Source organism: Vulpes vulpes, chromosome 11 (assembly GCF_048418805.1).
Source record: "Vulpes vulpes isolate BD-2025 chromosome 11, VulVul3, whole genome shotgun sequence".
Lineage (NCBI taxonomy): Eukaryota > Metazoa > Chordata > Mammalia > Carnivora > Canidae > Vulpes > Vulpes vulpes.
In genome coordinates, this window is record NC_132790.1 from 52,963,002 (window position 1) to 52,985,152 (window position 22,151).

Here is a 22,151-nt window from a genome sequence, read left to right on the forward strand (position 1 = left end):
TGCCACCCCAGTCAGGTGGGCTGCTCTCTGCTCCTGTGTGCCCCTCCTATCTTGACCCCTGGCACTTCCATTGCAGACAAAACATACATTGGAGAAGCTTGATCAAGCAACTCCTCTCAGGAAAGAACAGAAGTTGTTATTTGAAGACCTTGACTGGCATTGAGACTTCAAAAGCCTTGCTGGGCAGTTCTGGTTCTCAGCACAGATCTAATTTTTTTTTTCTTTTTTTTGTTTTTGTACGGGGAAGTCCTGTTCCCGCTCACAATTCCTGGCCTCTATCACACCAGGTTTGCATTCTCTTCTTTCCAGGACTTCGCCCAAGAAATGATCTCTTACAAAATGCAGCAACTAATGTAGTCTTGAAGAAAAAAAAATCTTTTAATGAAATGTGATTTAACACAGGAGCAAGGGGAGGTTCTGTTGAACAGTATGAACTACCTCTACAACAGCACAAAACACTCCAGAAAAGATAATGGGAACAGGCTTCTGAGAATGATGAGTCACCACCCCTCCTGCACTCACAGCCCTGAGTTGGGGGAAATACTGGTGCACACACTCACACCTGTGCTCACCCACCTGTGATGGCTCGCTGCAATGTCATGTTCACAGTCTGTTAGGAGATTACTCAGCCATTATTTAGAGATCACTAGCAAAAGTGAAGGACAAATCACAAGTCTAAATCTTTCTGACAGTTTCTGGTGGCTGGGAGTAGTTGTGTCCTGGAAGGTCCACTCCCCAGACTCTAGACCTAGGCACATCCTTGACATGACTTTTGCAGAATGTCATTATTGGAGGAGCTCAAGGACCCACCTCTGTTAGCTCCTAAACAAGCCCAAGATCAACTGGAGCTAGTGAATTCCTCTGGAATTCAGCACACTTCAAAAAATGCCTCTGAGTCCTGGGGGCAGGAGCAGCTTTCCTGCAAATGAATGGGCTCACATGCTTGGGGTAGGGAGTTATTCAGAGGAACAGGAAGGTGGGATGGACCAAGGCAGAGGGGAGAATTCAGGAGGTCCACGCACCTTCCTTGGTAACACTGTTTAAAAAAATTCTATGTGTAATAACTTATGGATGAAATGGAATGAGTAATACTTAGACAAATATCCCTGACACTTCAGATGAAGCACTTTTAAGATCCTAGGTATCTTAACATAAGTATTTAAAGATGATATTATGAGAAGGTCCATCTAGGACATAGAAAGACCAAGGACCCCTTCCCCATACGAATGTCAATGTGGTGGAAGGTGGACATCAGCACGGATATGAAGATGTGGCTCCATCTGACCTTCCTGCATTCAACAGCCTTAGAATATGTCCACATGCTTCCATTCACCCCATGCCTCAGTTTCCTTACTGCTAATATGGGAGCCTCAAAATCAGACAATGTGTGTCTTTGTCCATAGCCAGGCTGCAACCAACTCAGAATACCTCGTCATAAGGCACAAAGCCCTACTGACCTGCAGGTACCACTGAGCTTCTCCATCCATTTTCTGGACACAACACAGGATGTCCAGCCTCCTTCATTCTACAAAAAATTCCAGAAACTGGTCACCCTTCTAGTCACTCAACATCAGACTCAGCCAAAGCAACCTTGGAACTCAGCTGAATGTCACGGGGGCATGCTTTCTCTTCACCAAAGGAAGCCCACCTAATCACTGACCTGCTGTTTTAAGTCTGGGCTGAAAAAACTTGGGAGGGGTGGTGGGCATGATCTCTGGGGAATTCTCTCCTGCACTTGTGTATTTTTTAAAGACATACCGATAAGGCACAGCTGACGTCACAGAACCTGTAAGTACCTCTTAGCTCTCGTTTCACGCAATGCTTCTAGAGACATGCTTTCATGGGTCTTTTAAGCACAGATGGCAAGAGGATGAAGAGTTTCCTGTTTCAGGGTCCAGGAGTTCTGTTCCTTCCATTCTTCATTCTTAGAACCCAGGCTGGCTGGCGATACAGTGCTCTTTAGACAAAGCAGCAAGCCCACCACCTAGCTGATGTTATTGCTTTGTCCTCTCACTCTCAGGCAACAGCTGCAGACCTGGGGGCTCAGAAGTGGGCAGGGCTTTCAAAGGAAGCTGAAGAGAAAGGGCTGTAAGGAGAAGACTCTCTGCAAAGCTTGTCTTCTCAGCCGAAGATAGACCTGACTTCCATCCCCCTTGTCCTCAAGAGGCACCAAAAAAGATCACAGTGTTGTTCCTATTTTGTAGATGGGGAAAACCAAGGCAGTGGGTCTCAGAGTAAACTTTTCTGAAAGCAGTCAATTTAATCTTTATAAAAATTTGTGAGGGGGTAGATGTACTCTGTAAACATTTTTAACTTTCCTCTGGAGCAAATTTTGCTTCATAGTTAATGCTTTTTATTTCCTTTACTCCACAACGGCTTCAGACCAGCAAGGAAATGGTAATGAAGAATGAGGCAGCTTATCCACAACACTGACTCAGACTGAACTGGTGGGAAGCTCAGGGGAGCAGGTTGACTGCCAGAAGGGCACGGGGAGACATTTCCAAACACCACTTCTATTGCCTCCTCCAGTTTGAACGATTTGTTGATAGGACCATGGGTGGCTTCTGGAGGTGTCTGAGATTATGACCTTGCTTCTTCTGGGGAAGCTCTGTAGTCAGAAAATGAGAGTTACCATCACTCACCCCTGAATGACCCTGAGGCACTGACTCATCTATCTCAAGCCTCATCTGCATCATGTAGAACAGGGGATTGCATTATCATAATTGAACTAGACAACATGTCCACGTGAGGCTTTGCCATTTATGAAATCCACCTTCCCGGGGCTGATGCTTCAGCACATTTAACTGTAAAACACTGCCCACCTTTTGTGGTTGCTTCTGAGGGTCTGACCACCTAGTACTCATCAAGTAGAGGGCAGTGTGGCTGGAGTTCAGAGAAGACTCTCACAGAGCGTGGGTGGTACCTGGGGTGGAAAGGTAAAGGGTAAAGGTCAATGAGACGGACTGCCAATGATGAGCTGACAGTTTCTTTATCTGTAAAATAAGGACTGTAACAACACTTTTCCTCCTTGGCTGTCAGACGGAATAAAAGAGATAATCCACAAGCTCAGTAAATACTCACAGCCACCACCACCATCATCACCATCATCATCATTGTCACTGGCAGCTCGTTACAGAAATAACCCAAATGTCACATTGGGGAGGTCTTATAAAGCTCTGTGTTGGGGATCCCTGAGGAGTGGTACACACTTTGGAACATTCCTTCTAAATAATGCTCAGAGTTCTTTATGCCAAAGCGTAACATGTTGGTAGAACCTATTATGTTCTTGGAAGTGTTTACCTCCAATATCAAATATTAGGAAGAAAAATTAAAAAGGATCAAAGTAGAGGGACTCAGATGATTCACAGCCAACATGGGCTATGGAGTGTTCAGGTGTTTCTATAACGAAATCACAGAAAAATAATGGAAAAAGGAAACATACAATTAATGTCAGTAGGAGAGCTGGCTAGCAATATTGAGAAAACATTTTGATGCCCATTTGGTAACTACGACCTTGTCTCTGGAGACTAAGTTCTATCATTGGCTTCTGCCACACGGTGACCCCATCATCCCCACCAGCCTGCCCAGCCTACAGAGCCCAACCACCACAGAGCTCGTCAAGGCAGTTGGTGCCACCTCACTACATTTCTCAGAGCCTTAGCAGAGCATCCTCTGAGCCCTCTCTGGGGACGGTGAGGAAATAGGTGTGCAGACTGCAGGTGATAAACCTACTCCAACCTCCCAGCCATCTTAAGCTTTTGCGTCCTTCCTTCTGCATTATCCCAGGAAAGTTCTAGAACCTTGCTACTGAATGTAGAACCACTGAGTTTAACTTATAGCCAATCAGCAAAGCAATCTTTTAGAGCCACTTCCAACTGCTTGAGCTAACACATGAATTCAGAATCTCTCTATTCCATCTTCCTTAGTCAAACACCCTTAGAATCCATTCCTGAACATTTCTCTGGCTTTCACCAGTATAATTTAGCAAAACCTTGCAATCCTTTTGGAGGAATGTCCCTCCTGGGCTCACCCTGTTACACTGCCCTGGGGACCAGACGTTACTCTGGCCACCCCCATGGGGGTCAGGCCTTGGTGGAGGCAGGGCTCCTGGGCCCCAACTCTTTCTGCTCCTAGTTACCATCAGTGTTTCCACTTGTGGAGACAGCTCCTTAGGAAGCAAAATTTGCCGACTGAGGTGCTCAGTTCTATTTGGTGTTTTGCCAGAGATCTTTTTTTTTTTTTTTTTTAAAGATTTTATTTATTTATTCATGAGAGAGACATACAGATTAGAGGGAGAATCAGGCTCCATGCAGAGAGCCTGACATGGGACTCGATCCCTGGGTCTCCAGGATCACGCCCTGGCTGAAGGCGGTGCTAAACTGCTGAGCCACCTGGGCTGCCCTTGCCAGAGATTTTGATTTTGAAATTAAAGAGTCCTTCTGATCATGAAAGGGTTCCAGAGGCATGAGCCTGAGGCAATGCCCTGGAGTTCTCTGACCTGATGACACTGCTGTTCAGAATTGCCTCTCAAACAGTCTTTGCAGGCTGGGCCCCAGTATTTACCTCCCAGCACGAGACATTCCTCTCTCTCTCTTCCCTCCAAATGTCAAAAGATCTTGAATGGTTATCAAAGACAGACGGATTTTAGGTTTGCCGAGAAGGGACAGTGATGTGCGGACAAGGTGGCAGCTTCTGGAATTCCCAAGTGTGCTGGGTGGTCCAGGTGCCCTCCACACCTCTCCAAGGCTCCCAGAGAGGGAGATATAACATTGCCCCCACGTTATGTGTGACAAAATGGAGACATGGCCTCACCCCTGTGCTCCACCCACCTCTATATGTGCCCCCAGTGACAAGAGAGGATTGTTTTCACTCCCCAAATGAGAAAACAATGCATGCTCTGGAGCTCAGAGGGGAGGGAGGGGAGGAGGAAGGGGCTCTGGGTCAGTCATGGGGGAGAACCTGGGTCCTGGCCACAGTCCTCCAGCCCCCTGGTGTTGTCAGGAGGTGTGGTCTTTCCTCTTCTCGAAGGTTGGCAGTATACCTACTCTCCGCTGTTTCCCAAATTCTCTGGATGCAGAAGGGAGACCAACTCAAGCCATTCCATTTATTCGTGCTTTAGACACACCTCCTTAAACTGGAGTTTTGGAAAGCCTGGAATTGGCAGTAAAATGGGCCTTTTGGATTATCTAAGAATGTAAACACTGATGCTGCACTTGGGAAGGCACAGACTTCCTACAGGCAAAACAATCCTCCGTCTAACAGTCAGCTTGCGGACACCGTGCTTGACATCGACCCAAAGGAAACAAGGTTAAAACGTTTAAAACAATTCAGCACCAATACATAAATAAATGAGAGCTACTTCTTTTCTCAACTTTTTTTTTTTTTTTAAGCAAGTAAGCTGAATTCTGAGTTATAGTGGAAAACTTTTTTAAAAATGAGGCTTTGGTGGGAGAGCTGGGACCTGGGGTCAGACAGACCCAGAGGCCCAATCCCTCTCTCTGGGGTCGGGGGAAGCCATGTGGGCTCAGCCTCCTCAGGGTAAAACTGGATGGTGGACCCTCGGAGGATTGCAGTGGGGACTGATCCAGTTGAGCACGGGATGTAAATGCTATCAGCTCCCAGTGAGAACAGTGGAGCCGAACACATGTTTTTACTCTCCTGGCCCTTGGGATGCATTCAGGTCTCAGGAAGAGAGTGTTTCCATATGTCCCAAGCATTCCTTCGAGAGTTCCTTTCCAATTCTAAAAAGACTGGGTTGGACACTACCAGATTTGGTCACCAGTGATTCAAAGAATGAACACAGAACATGTAAGCACCAAAGTCAAGTTAATCAGCTGGCCTTTGCTAGCCTTTTCTCTTGAAGGGAAAACCAATTTAACCTACTAGACTTGGAACACAGAGACTTCCTTCAAAAAGAATGTGGGACCGACCGAAGTGCTAACAGTTACCTACACAACCGTAAAATTAGTCAGCAACCTCCAGCTAAAGCTTGTATTCTGAACAATAAGGGGGTAAGTGAAAACCAAATCCTCCCAATCCAGCTGAAGAACAGGATGAGAGAAATAAGCCCGCTGCATATGCCAGTCAGGAGGAAGGTGAGGTTTTATTTAAATCCTTGGGTGACAGGATTTTGCTGGCACTTGTTTTCCTCTTGCTCTTCAAGTTCACCCCACACTGGGGGATTCAGGATGCAAAGTTGCAAGGGCAGTGACATGTGGGGAAAGGAGGTAAATATGACTCAGCCTGTGGGTTTTGCAGTGTCTGGTTTCTGTCAAGATGGAACCAAGGAGGAAGGGGACAGACTCAGGTGCAACTGTTGAGATTTGTGGGGAAGATACGAGCTGCCCCCTTTCTTCCCACAGAAATAGAATCCGCCTGACAAAACATCCTAAATGCACAGAACTCCTCTGAGCAGACTCAGCTCTTGGAAATCATCTTTGAGGCTTTGAGCCTCATTAACAACAAAGGGTCACCTTATTTTGGCCTGATTTTGTTTTTGGTTCACTTTCAATTTGGGTTGTCATAAACCAAAGTAGTCAGAAAGGGATTATGGAACCATCTTCCCTGTCCCTCCTCTCCACACCCAGATAGCCCCTACCCCATCCCCCAATTCTTAGTCCTTGCTGCTGTGACTAAATCTATAAGCGTACAAGTGCCATTAACTGACATTCATCAAAACACTCTTCATTGTTCACAGACACAAGCGACCAAGAGGTGGAAATTACTTGGCATTTCATTTTAATCTGTATTGAAGATTTGCCTGACAAAACATATTAAGTGTAAGCATTGCTGGCTGGGGAATGAAGCTATGTTTATGGCATACCCATATTTTTCTTTCCTAAAGGAAGGGAAATGACACTTCCCCTGTCCTTCCCAACCTTGTGCAGCTTACCAGCCCCCACCACACCCCCACCATCTGTGAAACCTTAACGTTTAATTTTCCTTTGTGAGTGAAGCTTTTGTTAGCAGTGTCTATAAAATTATAATAAACACTCTGCGCTGCTGTCTGAGATTAATAACAAAAAACCCGCCACCACCACCAAAACCCAGGCAACCCTGCCTTTAATACGGCATTGTCGCATTGTCGGCAGCATCTCCCTTGGGGAGGTCCATCTAACTGCAGACCATGTGAGCTGCGTGCTGCTCTGGAGGGAGGCTGTCACCAAATGCTTCTGACAAAGAAAGGATGCTGTGCTAATGGATGCGCATAATTACCAAGGGACAATGATTCTCCCTTCCAGGTTCTACATAAGGTTCTGTGGTCCCAGTGCCACAACAGTGCACGCACAGTGCTTGCCGCGGCCAGACCATGGTCCGTTTGCTTTGGAGCCTCAGGTTAACACTTTAATCTTTCAGGAGACTACACATTGCATCAAAAAAATAAAAATAAAGCTCTCGGAGATGGAAGATTGTTTATTTCTTCTTCTTCTTTTTTTTTTTCTTTTGGTTTTTGGTCTCTCTCTGGATTAGCTAGGAGGCTGCTTTAGGGTGAGGCACAATGTGAGTGGTCCATACTCTCTGTGCTGCGGCTGGCCCAGATGAGGCACTGGGGTCCAGGAGGAGGAGAAACAAATAGGCGCAGACCTAGGAGATGGAGGTTTGGAGGCAGATCCAGGTCAGCAGGGAACCAGAGGGACACTTGGCTTTGCTGAGAAACCTGATGCTGCAAAGTGGGCTGTCTGAGTGTAGGCAGGGCAGAGAAGCCCTATCTGTGCATTCTGTCGTGTGCTCCTGTGACTCAGCTTGCACCCTGGGCAATTTCAGAGTTCTGCTTCTTGATGAACTTTGTTTCCACGCTTGACCATCTGGCTTTGCTTTGCTGACCCTGGTGAGGGTTAGGTGGACCACAGGCTTTCTGGGGAGGCCTCTGTCGTCCCCCACCTTGGCTGGTGTTCATTTCAGCCCTTCTATTGGCCTCTGGCATTTCCAGGACTTTGGAATCAGGAATTGAGAGCAGAGGAAAGGAAAGGAGAGCACTTCACATCCCCCCTTGTATCTTCAGCTGCTGTTTCCCTGAGGGGAAATAAACTTAAAACTGAAATTCCAGGGGCTTCTAGCCACAGCTCTTATGAGAGGGCAAGGCCACAGAAATCCTGAGGTTCATGCTGGGGGGAATGGGGACACCTCCATCTTTGGTGAAAGCATGTGGGTTGGTGGCCCGGCTGGCTCTGATTGTTTGGTCTCATCACGAGCATTAGACAGGCCTTGCTTTCTCATCTCCCCCCCGCACCCCCTCCCAAACAAATTACCAAATGAGTGGCTGAGGTCAAGCTTGATGGAAGCACAGATACCCAAGACATGCTTGTTGAATGAAAGGGTGAATGAATGAATGGGAAGTGACATCTTTGTTCCACAGAGCTGCTCACTCTCCGCTTGCTCTCTGAAATACCCCTGGCTTTGCACAGAACGTATGTGAGGAATGGTTCATGTGTTTTTCCCTAATACACACCCCAGCACCACTCACAGCTACATCTGTGACATGACCATCTCAGGCTGACACCAGAGGAGAAGAACACATCAAGCTGGCCTGGAGGCTTATTACCAATCAAGCCTTGAACAGATGCAGCTCTTCCTGCTTCTCATTGCCAATACAGGCTACCCTACTTTAAAAATTCACACCTTAATAGCCCAAAGGCATGACCTTTTTCACAAGATCTGAAAAAAATAACACCTACCTGGTTTCCAGTTGTAATTTCAGTCTGTAACCTTTTGATTTGCAAGATAAATACTATAAGAGAGACTTGCAATATGGCCCAATTTTCGGGGCAGCTGTGAACTGAATGGTAATTACTTGCTAAGAGTTGCAGAACATCATTTGAATGAACTCCGAGGTATAGTCACATCATGGCTAGAAAGCATAAGCAAGACAAATACCTATTCTAAATTTGTTGTACGTAGTTCTGATTCTTTTCCATATAAAAATTAGGTTAAACAAATAATAATGCCCTATTAGCTTCCTCTTGAACAAACTAAAATATATTTTTTTTTCAGGAAAGAATTGGTCAGATTATCAAATGAACTCTTTCTCAGTTCCTTGACCTAGTTCTGTCTGTAAGATGTACACAACTCTGTTTTGTCTCCCAGAAACTCCAAATGACTTAGCATCTCCTATAGATCATCAGACAGGAGCTCTTGGGGTCCTGCTGGCATCTCCCCACATACTCATCTTGGATCTAGCCCAAGGGAAAAGATGGAGTAGGCAGGCAGTCTGGGCAGACAAGCACTAGGGTACAACCCACAGTCAGAGAGGACATTCCACGGGAGGAGCTGGGTGAGTGCCCTAACCATTTCCCACACTCTTTCACATTAGCCTGTTTGATGAGCATTACAGTACTTGTCACCAGCTGTAATGATGTTCTCCTGGCTTTATTTACTAAGATGATGCATGGCCCTTCACTGGACCCAAGCTCTGTGAGTAGGGACTCAAGTCTGAGCTGTTCACCTCTATGTGTCTAGCTCCAAGAACAGTGCCTGGCAGATAATAGATACTCAAGACTTGCTGTTGAATAAATAACTGAGTGAGTGGGAAGCAACAATCTACAGAGCTTCCCAATCTCCCCTTCACCTCTGTAGTATTCCTGGCTTTGCACAGAGTAGGTATGAGGAAGCAGTTTAGGAGATTCTCATTAAAGCTGAAAAAGAACAGGTGAGAACCTAAGCTCAGAAGTGGGGCTAAGAGTTATAAATCAGAAGGATGCACCAAAGTTCATGGTTAGAAGCCCCAAGACCCTGGCATTACAGCCTAGAGACAACTGCCATGATGGTGTCCCAGGTCTTTATTTTTTAAGACCGGAAATAAGTATAGAAAGACAGGAAGGAGAGGAAAAGAAGAAAGGAGAGGCAGAAAGGAGGGAAGTCAAGGCACTAAGCAAAGAGCTCACAGAAAGAGGCTGAGAACAACTGTATGATCCTGTTCAGAATTTATAATGTGTCTGTGGGCCTGGGTGAAAATGGCCCATGGCAGCAGACACGGGGCAGCTGTGGAAGACAGACACAAACCTCTTTGGTTCCAAGGATGAGAAGCAGTGCTTTGACTGTCTCTTCTTCCAGATCCATCCGTGTGTAGACATAAACTCTGACACACATGTGCCACAGTTCCCACAAAGGCCTTTTTTCCTGACCTAACCTACCAGCAACAACCTGAGTGCGCAAGTGTCGACCTGAAGGCGGGCAGCCTACATGCTGAATTCAACGGGGCCTGAAGGGGGACGTTTCTTTTAACCTTGTTTACAAATTTCTTTGCACTACCAGGGATGTTCACTCCTAATTCTCAGACCTTTAATTTTTCAGCCACCCTTTCTTTTAAAATGTAACTTGCTAACTACCTGCAACAGAAGAACATTTGGGATAGCCTCAATGTTTTTCACGAATGTATGTGGCCTTTTGTTTTTATATCTCTGAAACACTTATAAAGGGGAGGGAAAATATAGGTTTCAGCTGAAATGGCTGCTTCCTATTTTGGAATGAGACCCTGGATACTGTGTTAGCAAATGCCTACTGTGTGTTGAGCAGTGACACTAGATAGTGGAGGCCAGAGCCCTTGGCATGTGCTGTCTGGGCAGCCAAGGCTGTGAGGTCTGCTAGCCATCAGCTACTGGACAATCGCCTTAAGGACTTAGATTACTAAAAGAAGATTGCAATTATTAATTGAAAAATGTGTCTTCATTTTAATCATGACAAAATATCAGAAATACCTCAAATGGGGGATCTTCTCGGTTCTCTTAAAACTGCCAATGCCAGGGAAGACAAGCCAGACTGAGGAACTCTTTCAGAATACAGAAGATCAAAGAGATGTAACAGCCAGACACAACGAGGACTACTGGACTGGACCCTGGATGGAGGGGAGAGACACTGCTTCAAGGGTATCGCATCACTGAGGCAGATGGCACAATTGGAGTATGGACTATGACCCTGTATCAATACAATAGTTGTATTGACACAATGTTAAATCTCCTGAATTGGAGAACTGTATTTGGTTATGTTTTCAGGCAGAGGGAGAAGCGGGCTCCATGCAGGGAGCCCGATGTGGTACTCGATCCCAGGTCTCCAGGATCATGCCCCGGGCCGCAGGCGGCACCAAACTGCTGTGCCACTGGGGCTGCCCACAAATTAAAATATTTAAAGATAAACTAACTCTCAAATGGTTTGGGAGAACGTATGCAAGCATATATGTATATATGGGAGAGAAGAAGGGGGAGAGAAGTGGTAAAGCAATTAGTCTGGGTTCAGAGTACAGGGGACTTCACTGAACCATTCCTACAACTCTGCTTTAAATTTTAAATTATTTTGGAAGGAAGACATTTTTATTTATTTATTTTCACTTGTGATGTTTTTTCGATTTTGTTTTTTTGAAGAGGCAGTAAAAAGTCGTATTTGAAGGAACTGACGTCATATTCAGTGTCAATTTATCTGTCATGGTATGTCTTTAAACTCCACCATATATGATCCCAATAATTACTTCATGTACAACATAAGCTTAAATTGTTTCTTAATTTGCTGTGTCTTGCTCAAAAGCTGCTTTGGGAGGAAAAATGAAATTTTTGTTTTTTATGGAAATGGGTAAAACAGATGGTTTATACTTTTCTTCTAATAGTATAATGTGGCTTAAATCACATCATGCCCTTTGGCTTTTCATCTAAGTCAGAACAAATAAATTCCTAGTAGTTGATCAGAGCTTCTTCCTGCTCCGGCCCCTCCTTAGCCAGTGTGGCTAGAGGTCCTTGGGAAGCCTCATCTCTCATACATGTTTAGTCATTAAAGGGTACTCATTTTTAGCAAGCAAGGCCAACAAAAATGTGGCTTATTTGACACTAAAATATTCTTCCTTCCATTCAAATGGCAGATGATCAAAAGGATACAAGCAAGAATATTTTGCTTGGCACGTGGCCTAAAAGTTCTAAATTTATCTATTCTATTTTTGCTTCATATTCAGATTGGATTAGTTACTAGGCAACTGAAGTATTTAATTTCATTTGCTAATAGTTACATTTTAATAGAGGCAGCTAGTGTACATGACCAATGCTGCCAATACAAACACAGCCCAACACCCAATCTCTGCTGGGCAGTAGGGTTTACTACTACTTCATTCTTGTTGCAGACAAACACTGTTAATACTCTTATATTTTGTTTATTTGACTTTCACATACAGGGAAAGGGGATGTCTCTTTTGGAATTATTTATATTAAAATATTTTAGTTATTTGTTTTCCTCACTTCAAAAGCTACCGGTTTGTGGCATGCTAAACTGTCTTTAAACTTGTGGTTCACAATGGCAGACCAAGCACTTAGGTCTTCCCACCACCAAGAAGGAAAATAAATCCTTAATAGCACTGAAAGGGCATTGTCAGTGCCCCAGATACATTGATAGGTGGGGGCAGGTCAATAGAAAAAATGAAAATAGTGAAAGCTGCTACCCAAAACAAATGTAGCAGTAGGCTTGGAAGAGGTAAGAGAATCTTCCCAGGGGTGCCCAGGTCATCCAGTCAGTTAAGTGTCTGCCTTTGGCTCAGGGTCCTGGGATAGAGCCTCATGTCTAGCCTCCTGCTCAGTGGAGAGCCTGCTTCTTCCTCTGCACCTCTCCCTGCTTTTGCTCACTCGCTCTGTCAAATAAATAAATGACATCTTAAAAAAAACAGAAAGACAAGAGAGTCTTCCCAATGGCAAGCTGGAAAAAATCTGAGTTTGGAGAGAGGGCAGACTGTTGGGAGCACTTACGAGGGAAATTATTTACAAGATAGTCTCCACATACTCAGACCAATCTTACCCCTGTATGTAGAAGGCTGGATATGGTTTGCTATGGGAGTGCCTCCTAAAGACTGCTGGAAGTTGGTCTAAGATGGGGTGAGGAGCTGTTTTTTTGGCTACTGAGTCTGGAACATTAGCCAGAGGACAGCACAGGTATCTCAACAGCCAAGAGCTGGGGGAAAGGAGGGAAAAGAGAAACACAACTCTGCCCAGATGTGGGCTATGGGAAGCTGTTCCATCTCAGGGCAAAACTTCTCGGTGTGGCCCCCATGTGGGTCCCCAGCTGGCCTGGCTGCCTTCTTCCCCAGGCACCCCGAAGGTAAATATATTGTCACACCATTAATGGACATGTGCTTCTTAGCCATCTTTTCCTTCAGAGGAGAGATCTACAAAAGAAACCAAGCATATGATTGCTGAGGAAACACCAATCCACATATTTCTGCATTTAAAATGTGAGCAGACAAGTAAGAATTATGAGACCTATGAGGAAACAGAGAAAGATGAAAATAACCTGAACTGGACTCCAATTCAGAGAATGAAATGTACAGAGAAACACACACACACACACATGCACGTGCTCTGGCTACCAGAGACATTGCAATGATGACACAAGAATAGGGTACTGTGAAAACAGGGCTATCAGAGAGCAAGAGAGAGTCCTTGGAAGTTAAATAGAGGTAAAGATGTGCTACAGATTTTGTCTTGTGGGGAGAGGAGGTTACAAATTCAGATTAAAATTATATTTCCCTGTCAATGATGAGAATTAAATGCCCTGCTTTAAACACCCAACAAGAATAGGATTTAGAACTTTCAAAGCACAAAAGGGAAAAAAGAAAATGTTATAACAATAAAGAAAATAGGGCAGCCCGGGGGGCTCAGCAGTTTAGCGCCGCCTTCAGCCCAGGCCGTGATCCTGGAGACCTGGGATTGAGTCCCCCGTCGGGCTCCAGGCATGGAGCCTGCTTCTCTCTCTGCCTGTCTCTCTCTCTCTCTCTCTCTCTCTCTCGTGTCTCTCATGAATAAATAAATAAAATCTTAAAAGAAAAAAACAATAAAGAAAAAGGAGATAGGGAGAGAAATGACGAGAAGCATGTGAAGTACACAATGAAAATAAATGACAGGAATGAGCCTAAATGTATAGATAATTATAATAAATATGAGCAGTTTAATTCTTTTAAAAGATAAACTTTCAGATGGGAAATATATAGAACTGAGCTGTATGTTAGTTAAAAAATATCTTAAAAGGCACAAAAGAGAATGGAGATAAACGTAGTAAATGTTACCAGAAAGAAAGAACAAATGCAAACCAAAACCACAATGAGCTATCACTTCACACTTGTCAGAATGGCTACTATCAAAAAGACAAGAAAAGACAAGTGTTGGCGAAGATGTAGAGAAAAGGGAACCTTTATGCACTGTTGGTGGAGATGTAAACTGGTGCAGCCACTCTGGAAAACAAGATGGAGGTTCTTCAAAAAGTAAAAATAGAACTACCATATGATCCAGTAATTCTACTACGTGGTATTTACCCAAAAAAAAGGAAAACACTAATTCAAACAGATATATGCACCCCTATGTTTACTGCAGCATTATTTACAATAGCCAAGATATGGAAGCACCCAGGTGTCCACTGATAGGTAATGGATAAAGATGTGGTGTGTGTGTGTGTTTGCGTGCATGTGTGTATTTATAATGGAACGTTATTAAGCCAGAAAAAAGGGGATCTTTCCATTTGTGACAACATGGGTGGACCCACAAAGTACTATGCTAAGTGAAATAAGTCAAACAGAGAAAAGCAAATACCATATGGCTTCACTCATATGTGGAATCCAAAAAGACAAAACAAATAAACAACCAAATAACAAAGTGCACACTGGTGACTGTCAGAGGTGAGGATGATGTGGGAGCAGGTGACACAGGTGAAGGAATTAAGAAGTACAAGCTTCCTGTTATAAGTCACAGGGATGAAAAGTATGACATAGGGAATATAGTCAATATATAATGCAATTATGTTGTGTGGTGATAGATCGTGACTACACTACTCATGGTGAGCACTGAGTAATGTATAGAATTACTGAATCAGTATGTTGTACATCTCCAACTAATACAACATTGTGTGTCAATTATTCTTTAATAATAAAAAAGCAAAAAATTCAGTATTAATATCAGACAAAAATAGAATACAAGGCCAAAAGCAAGGAATATTTTATATGCATTAAGGATACAAACCAGAAGATTATAATAGTCATAAACCTTTTTTACTGAACAACACAGCACGGATCTATGTAGTAAGTGTTAGAAATGCAAGCTAGAAACTATTAAATTCATGGTCATAGTGGGAAACTTTCACACCTCTTTCTCAAAAATTAACAGGTTGAGTAGACAAAAACATAGGTAAGGGTATAGACGATTTGAATACACAATCATCAAACTAATGATTTTCATATTAAACTCCATTCTCAACCAACAGAATACATGTTTAAATTTCCAGGGAACACTTAAAAAATCTGACCAAGTAATGACCACAAATAAAATCTCAATAAAACCTTTAAAAGATAAATACTACAGGTCTCTTGGAACTCTAACCAAAGAGTAATTTATAAAAGAAAATCAAAGCTGAAATTAGCCTATAGCAATGAATCATAAATGAGAGCACTCAGCTCAAAATCTACAAGGTGCATCAAAGAGGGACTCCAAGTTTAAAATGCATTTGGAAATCAAAGATTGAAAATGCATAAAATAATCATCTCAGTAAATTTTTTTTTAAAAGAGCTAAACAAAGAATACAGAGAATCAATAAATTCAAAAACAAGAACTGATGAAATAGAAAACAAGCAAGTCAGGTTTATTATTAAAACCAAAAGATGTTTAAAGACCAAAGAAGAGAGATAAGTCTGATAGAAAAAGGTAAGCAGAACAAAATTAGGAATAATAGGGGATATAACTATAGACATAGATTTTATTTCAAAATTATTAGAGTATACATGAATTCCAATAAATTTGAAAAAATTTTGAAACAAAATTGAAAGTAGAAATAATTTTCTAGGAACATATAAACTATTAGAATGACTCAACAAAAGGCAAAAAATCTGAAAAGACTAGTAACTACTGGAAAAGAAAAATGGAAAATGTAGTCAAAGCCTCCACCTCTAACTCCTAGCAACCAGGTCCCAGGCCCAGATGTTTTTGCTACTTTTTTTTTTTAACTTTTAACAACCTTTAAATCTTAAAGTACATATTAATTCCTGTGCTAGATTTCTATAGAACATAGAAAATATGTAATGATTCTCAATTTATCCTATAAAGTTAGTATAACCTAAATACTGAAAGATGGGTAAGATGATGCTAAAATAGCAAAGTGCAGATCAGAGTTCAATAACTAAAAATGCCTATTAAAGCCAAGATATTTAATAGTACGAAATTTTTTACTAGGAAATCTGATAGAGTGACCATACGGAGTGGTCCACGGCAGTGTGGAGAATATATGTCCTATATAAAAGAGATCATCAGTTTGGTGTACAGCAGGGATTAGAAGTACAATTTTATTAATGCACACATAAGCAGAAATTCTAAATATAATAACAAATCAAAATTAGTAGTTTCTTAAAAGAATAACACACCATAACCAGGAGGAGTGTTCTGACCAATGCAAGGTGGACTCAATGCTAGAAAAATCTATCATTATACTTCAACTTGTTAATATACCAGAGGAGAAAAAACACATGATTGTCTTGATAAACTCAGTAAAGGCATTTAATAAAATTGCATATCCATTCCTAATAAAAATTCTTAATAAGCTAAGTTCAGAGAAAATATTGATAAAGGATATAAACAGAAGCCTACAAAACCATCTATTAACACTAAACAATTAGAAGCAAGAGAGGGATGCTTGCACATCATCATCATTGCTACTCCATATTACACATTGGGCAAGGCAGTGATGTGAAAATAAAGTGAAGCATAAACATCAGGAAGGAAGAGCAAATATAGTTCTTTTCAAAGTACATGGCTGTTGTCATCCAAAATCCAAAACCATCAGCTTAAAAATGGCTAAAACTACTAAAATTGGTAAGGTGCCTTACTTAAAAGATATATCTTTTTATCTGTTCTATACCTCCACATCATAAAGATACAGATATGAAAAGCAGAGAGAAGAAAGATGACCAATACAATATATAGCCCCTCTGGAGTTCTTGAATTTTCTAAATTATGTTGAAACAAAATTCTAACACTGTCTGATGTAGTTGTAAGTTTGGTAGAGGAAATATTTAAGACAGGGAAGGATAAAAGGATGCAAAAGTAAGGTTTTTTATGCATCAAACTGGTGCAATACTGATACCAACAGACCGTGATAAATGACATATGCTTACATGTACACATATACACACATGCATACCTGTAATATCTAGACAAACACTTCAAAAACACACAGATAAAAAAAATGGAATTCTAAGAAATGTTTATGTAACCCAGAGGTAGACAGGAAAAAGAAAACAGGGAAATGAAAAAGAGAGAGAGTGCAAACAGAAAAGAAAAATAAAATGGCAAAGTTAAGCCCTGGCATACCAAAACTTAAATTAAATATACCAATTAAAATAAGTTGGCTGAGTAAATAAAGAAGCATGACCCAGCTATATACTGTCTATAGGAAATTCACTTCAAATATAATAATGCAGATAGATTAAAAGTACAAGGATAGAAAAAGATATATCATACAATCAATCAAAAGCTAATGGGAATGACTATATTGATATCAGATGAAGTAAGCTTCTTAGCAAAGAAAATTACCAGAGACAGAGATGGATATTACATAATGATAGGAGAGTCAATATATCAAGAAAACACAGCAAATCCCGAATGGGTATATACCAAACAACAGAGCTGCAAATATGAGAATCAAAAACTGATAGAACTAAAAGGAGAAACAGAGAAATCCATAATTATAGATGGAGACTTAAACATCTCTTACTCAAAAGTTGATACAGAAAACAGGCAGAAAAGCAGCAAGGAGAGAGGGACCTCAGCATCATCCCCCAACAGGTCTGAATCAACATTTATAGTACACTCTACCCGACAAGAGCAGAATATACACTATTTTCAAATGTCTGTGGAACATATTCAAGGAAAAACAATACGCAGAGCCAAACCATACAACACATGCACACACACACGCACACACACACACACACACAGAGGAAACCAGATATAAATAACAGAAGGATAACTAAACACCTGTAACTAAACAAAAGGCTCCTGAGTGATACATGGTTGAAAGAGGAAGTCTCAAGGGAAATAAAACATGCTGTACTGAATTAAGATGAAAAAAACATGGGGATCCCTGGATGGCTCAGCGGTTGAGCATCTGCCTTTGGCCCAGGGCATGGTCCTGGAGTCCCAGGATCAAGTCCTACATCGGGCTCTCTGCATGGAGCCTGCTTCTCTTTCTGCCTGTGTCTCTGCCTCTCTCTCTCTCTCTCTCTCTTGTCTCTCATGAATAAATAAATATAATCTTTAAAAAAAAAAGAAAAAACAGCTAATGCAGTGCCAGGAGGGAAATTTATAGCACTAAAATGCTTATTTTAGAAAAGAGAAGTCCTAAATAATAATCACCTAAGCTTCTACCCCAAGAATTGAGAGGGACAAAATAAACGCAAAGCAAGCAGAAGAAAGGCTATAATAAATAAGAGAAACCAGTGAAATTGAAAACAGAAAAATAAAAGAAGTAAGAAACAAAAATCTGGTTCTTTAAAAACAGCAGGAAAAAAAATAAAAACAGCAGGAAAACGGATAAGTCTCTTAGGAAGACCGACAAAGCAAAAAAACAAAAAAACAAAAAAAACAAAAAAACAAAAAACCCACAAATTACCAGTATCATGAATTAAAACAGAGGATATTACTATATAATCTGAAAACTTCAAAGGGATAATAAGGTATTACTACAAATAACTATATACACATAAATATGACAACTCAGACAAAATGGACCAATTCCTCAAAAAACACCTACTACCACAAACTCACCCAATATGAAAGAGACAATTTATATAGTCCTATAAATATTAAGTAAATTGAATTTGTAATTTTAAATTTATCAAAAAAGGAATTTCCTGGCCCACGCAACTTCTTAGAAGTCTGCTAAACAAGAATTAATACCAATTGTATACTTTCTCTTCCAGCAAGCAGAAGAGGAGGAAACATTTCTTAATTTATCTTATGAAGCCAACATTATCCTAATAACAAAACCAGGCAGGGAGAGTGTAAGAAAGAAAACTAGAAAATATCATCCTTCATAAAAATAGATGCAAAACTCCTTAACAAATATTAGCAAACAGAACTCAGCAATACATAAAAGGAATTACACACCATGACCAAGTGGGGTTTATTCTAGGGGTCTAGCTGGTAAATATTCAATTATCAGTCAATGTAATTCACCATATTAACAGGCTAAAGAAGAAATTTACATGATCATATCAATGCATAAAAAGTCTCTGACAACCTTCAATATCCATCATGATATAAACACTCAGAAAAATAAGGGAACTTCCTTAACTTGATAAAAAGCATCTATAAACTATTATACAGATAATATACTTCATGGTGAAAGACTGAATGCTTTCCCCCATAAAATGGGAAAGGTAAGGATGGCTGCTCTAACCACTCCTGTTCAACATAGTGCTGGAAGTTCTAGCCAGAGAAATAAGGCAAGAAAAACATTTTTTAAAGAACAAAAAGGAAGAAATAAAACTGCCTCTATTTCTAGATATCATGAGATTGCATAGAAAATCCCAACAAATCTAAAAACAGAAACAAAAATGAACAACTAAAACCTGTAAGAAAGCTCAGCAAGGTCACTGAATATTAGATAAATATTCAAAAATCAATTGTATTTGTTGGTATGCAATGAACATTAGTGAATGCTAAATTTAAAATACAATACCATTTACAACTACTTGAAAAAAGTTTTATAGGTAAATCAATAAAACTTGGATGCTGAAAAGCACAAAATGCTAATAAAAGAAATCAAAGATCTAAATAAATAAGAGACATACTTGTGTTCATGGATTTGAAAACTCAACACAGTGAAGATGTCAATTCTGCCCAAGTATATACTAGTTTAATGCAATTCTTTAAAAAAATCCCTGAATTTTGTATGTATAGACAAAGTTATTCTAAAATTCTTCTGTAAAGGCAAAGGTATTAAAATAGCCAAAACAATTCTCAAAATGAATCAAATGAGAAAAATCAATATACCTGTTTCAAGATTTGGTATAGAGCCTCAGTAATTCAACACTGTGTGGTACTGGTGGAGGGACAAACAGATCATTGGAAAGAAAAGAGAACTCAACTAATTCCATATTATTGCCCAGCTGATTTTTGACAAAGGTGCAACAGTTAATCAGTGGAGGAAGGATGGCCTTTTCAGCAAATGGTGCTGGAGTTATTGGACACCAATAGACAAAACCAAAATAAGCCTTAACTTAAACCTCATACCTTGTACAAAAATTAACTCAAAATGGATGATGGACCTAATTACAAAACGTAAAACCATAAAACTTAGGAAAAAAACCTAAGAGAAAACCTTTGAGATGTGGGGCTAGGCAAAGAATCCTTAGATGTGTCATGACACCATAAAAGAAAACAAGTTAATAACTGCACTTTAACAAAATAAAATCCTTCTATTATACAGGCTGGGAGAAAATAGTTGGAAGCCACACATTCTACAAAGGATTATTATCTAGACTATACAAGGAACTCTCTAAGCTCAATATTAAAATAACAAGCAATCCAGGTAAAAAATGGGCAAAAAGAATGAACAGACATTTCACTGAAGAAGATATATGGAGAGCAAATAAGCACATGAAAAAATGTTCAACACAACTATTCATTGGGGAAATTCACATTGAGACCATGACAAGATATCACCCTACACCTATTTGTGCAGATAAAATAGGAATAGTGACAGCACAAAATGCTAGAGAGGATGTGGAGAAATCTTTCATACATTGCCTATGAGAATGTACAAATGGTGCAGCCACTCTGGAACACAGTCTGGCAGTTTCTTCAAAAAATAAACACATATTTGCTATACAGCCTAGCAATTGTACTCCCAGGCATCTGTCCCAGAAAAATTATTAAAAATTATGTTCACGCAAAAACCTGCACACAATTGTTATAGCAATCTTCCTTGTAATAGCCTCAACTGGAAACAACCAAAATATCCCTCTAAAAGCACATGGTGAAACAAACTGTGGCACATCTGTCCCACGGAATACTACTCAGCAATAAAAAGGAACAAGCTTTTGAAGCAACAATGTGGATGGATCTCAAGGGCATTATACTGAGTAAAAAAGCAATTAGAAAGTCCACATAATGAATGATACCATTTATATAACATTTTCAAAGTGACAAAATTACAGAGGTTGAGAACAGACTAGTAGTTGCCAGGGGTTAAAGATGGTTAAGGGGGCCTGGGGTGTGTGTGACTACAGAGGAAGAGTACGGAGATCCTTGGGGTGACACATAGCTCCTGATCTTGACTGGTGATGGTTACACAAATCCACTATATGTGATTTTGTATGGCTGCTCTTGATAATGTACTATGGTTATGCAAGATGCAACTACACAGGAGGGAGACTGAGGAAAGGATGCACAGGACCTCTCTGTATTATCTTTGCAGCTTTCAGTGAGTTTATAATTATTCCTAAATAAAAAGTTTTTTTTTTTTTTAAGTTACTAAAGTTTAGAATACGAACTATCTGAGACCAGGGACCTTACTGATTCCTGGGTGTTTTATCCTTAGCACCGAAAAAGTGACTTACCCATAGTAGGTGCTCAATTAACATTTGGCAGCTAGATGAATACTTCTGTAATAGAGTCCCATTTCTGTTTTCTAAGGACCATGATTATAAATGGTGAACATCTGGAAACATAAACACCACATGGTAAATGGTAGTTACTTCCAGAGATGCGACAAGATGGGAAGAGACAAAGTTGGGAGGTGGTGACAAAAGGGAGATCTTATGAACACTGCAGAAATACACAGAGTAAAGGGTGAAAATTTTCATTCATTTCCCTCTCCATCATTCCAAAGGAGGATTTTCCTCATCTTAATGATTTTTAAAAACTGTAATACGTGCTTAGTCATAAGAAAAGAGCAAATATACATGTAGATAAGGGAATCCGCCTGTGTCTTGATTCTGCTGTACTGGAAGACAGCGAGCGGAGGAGGCTCGTAGCATAAATACCCGACGACAGTGAGTAAGTAAGCTGGCGACCAGTGCACAGTTGCGCCACATACTCCCCAGGTTGTCTCTGCACAGACCTGCTGATCAACCACAGGATGGAAAATGCATGTTACGTAGGAAATAAGTCCAAGGGGCTTTCACAATTCTTCAGTTCTTAAAATAA

At 40.9% G+C, this 22,151-nt stretch overlaps 1 long non-coding RNA gene across 1 annotated transcript in view; it reads right to left on the reverse strand.

The window, feature by feature from the left end:
* Positions 1 to 354: 354 nt before the first annotated feature.
* Positions 355 to 22,151, reverse strand: part of LOC140594492 (uncharacterized) — a 109,844-nt gene continuing 88,047 nt past the window's right edge. The window contains exons 4-5 of the long non-coding RNA XR_011995367.1: positions 2,823 to 2,923; positions 355 to 2,608 (exon numbers count right to left, since the gene is read on the reverse strand). This is a non-coding gene — a long non-coding RNA (uncharacterized lncRNA). The remainder of the gene's footprint in view (positions 2,609 to 2,822; positions 2,924 to 22,151) is intronic.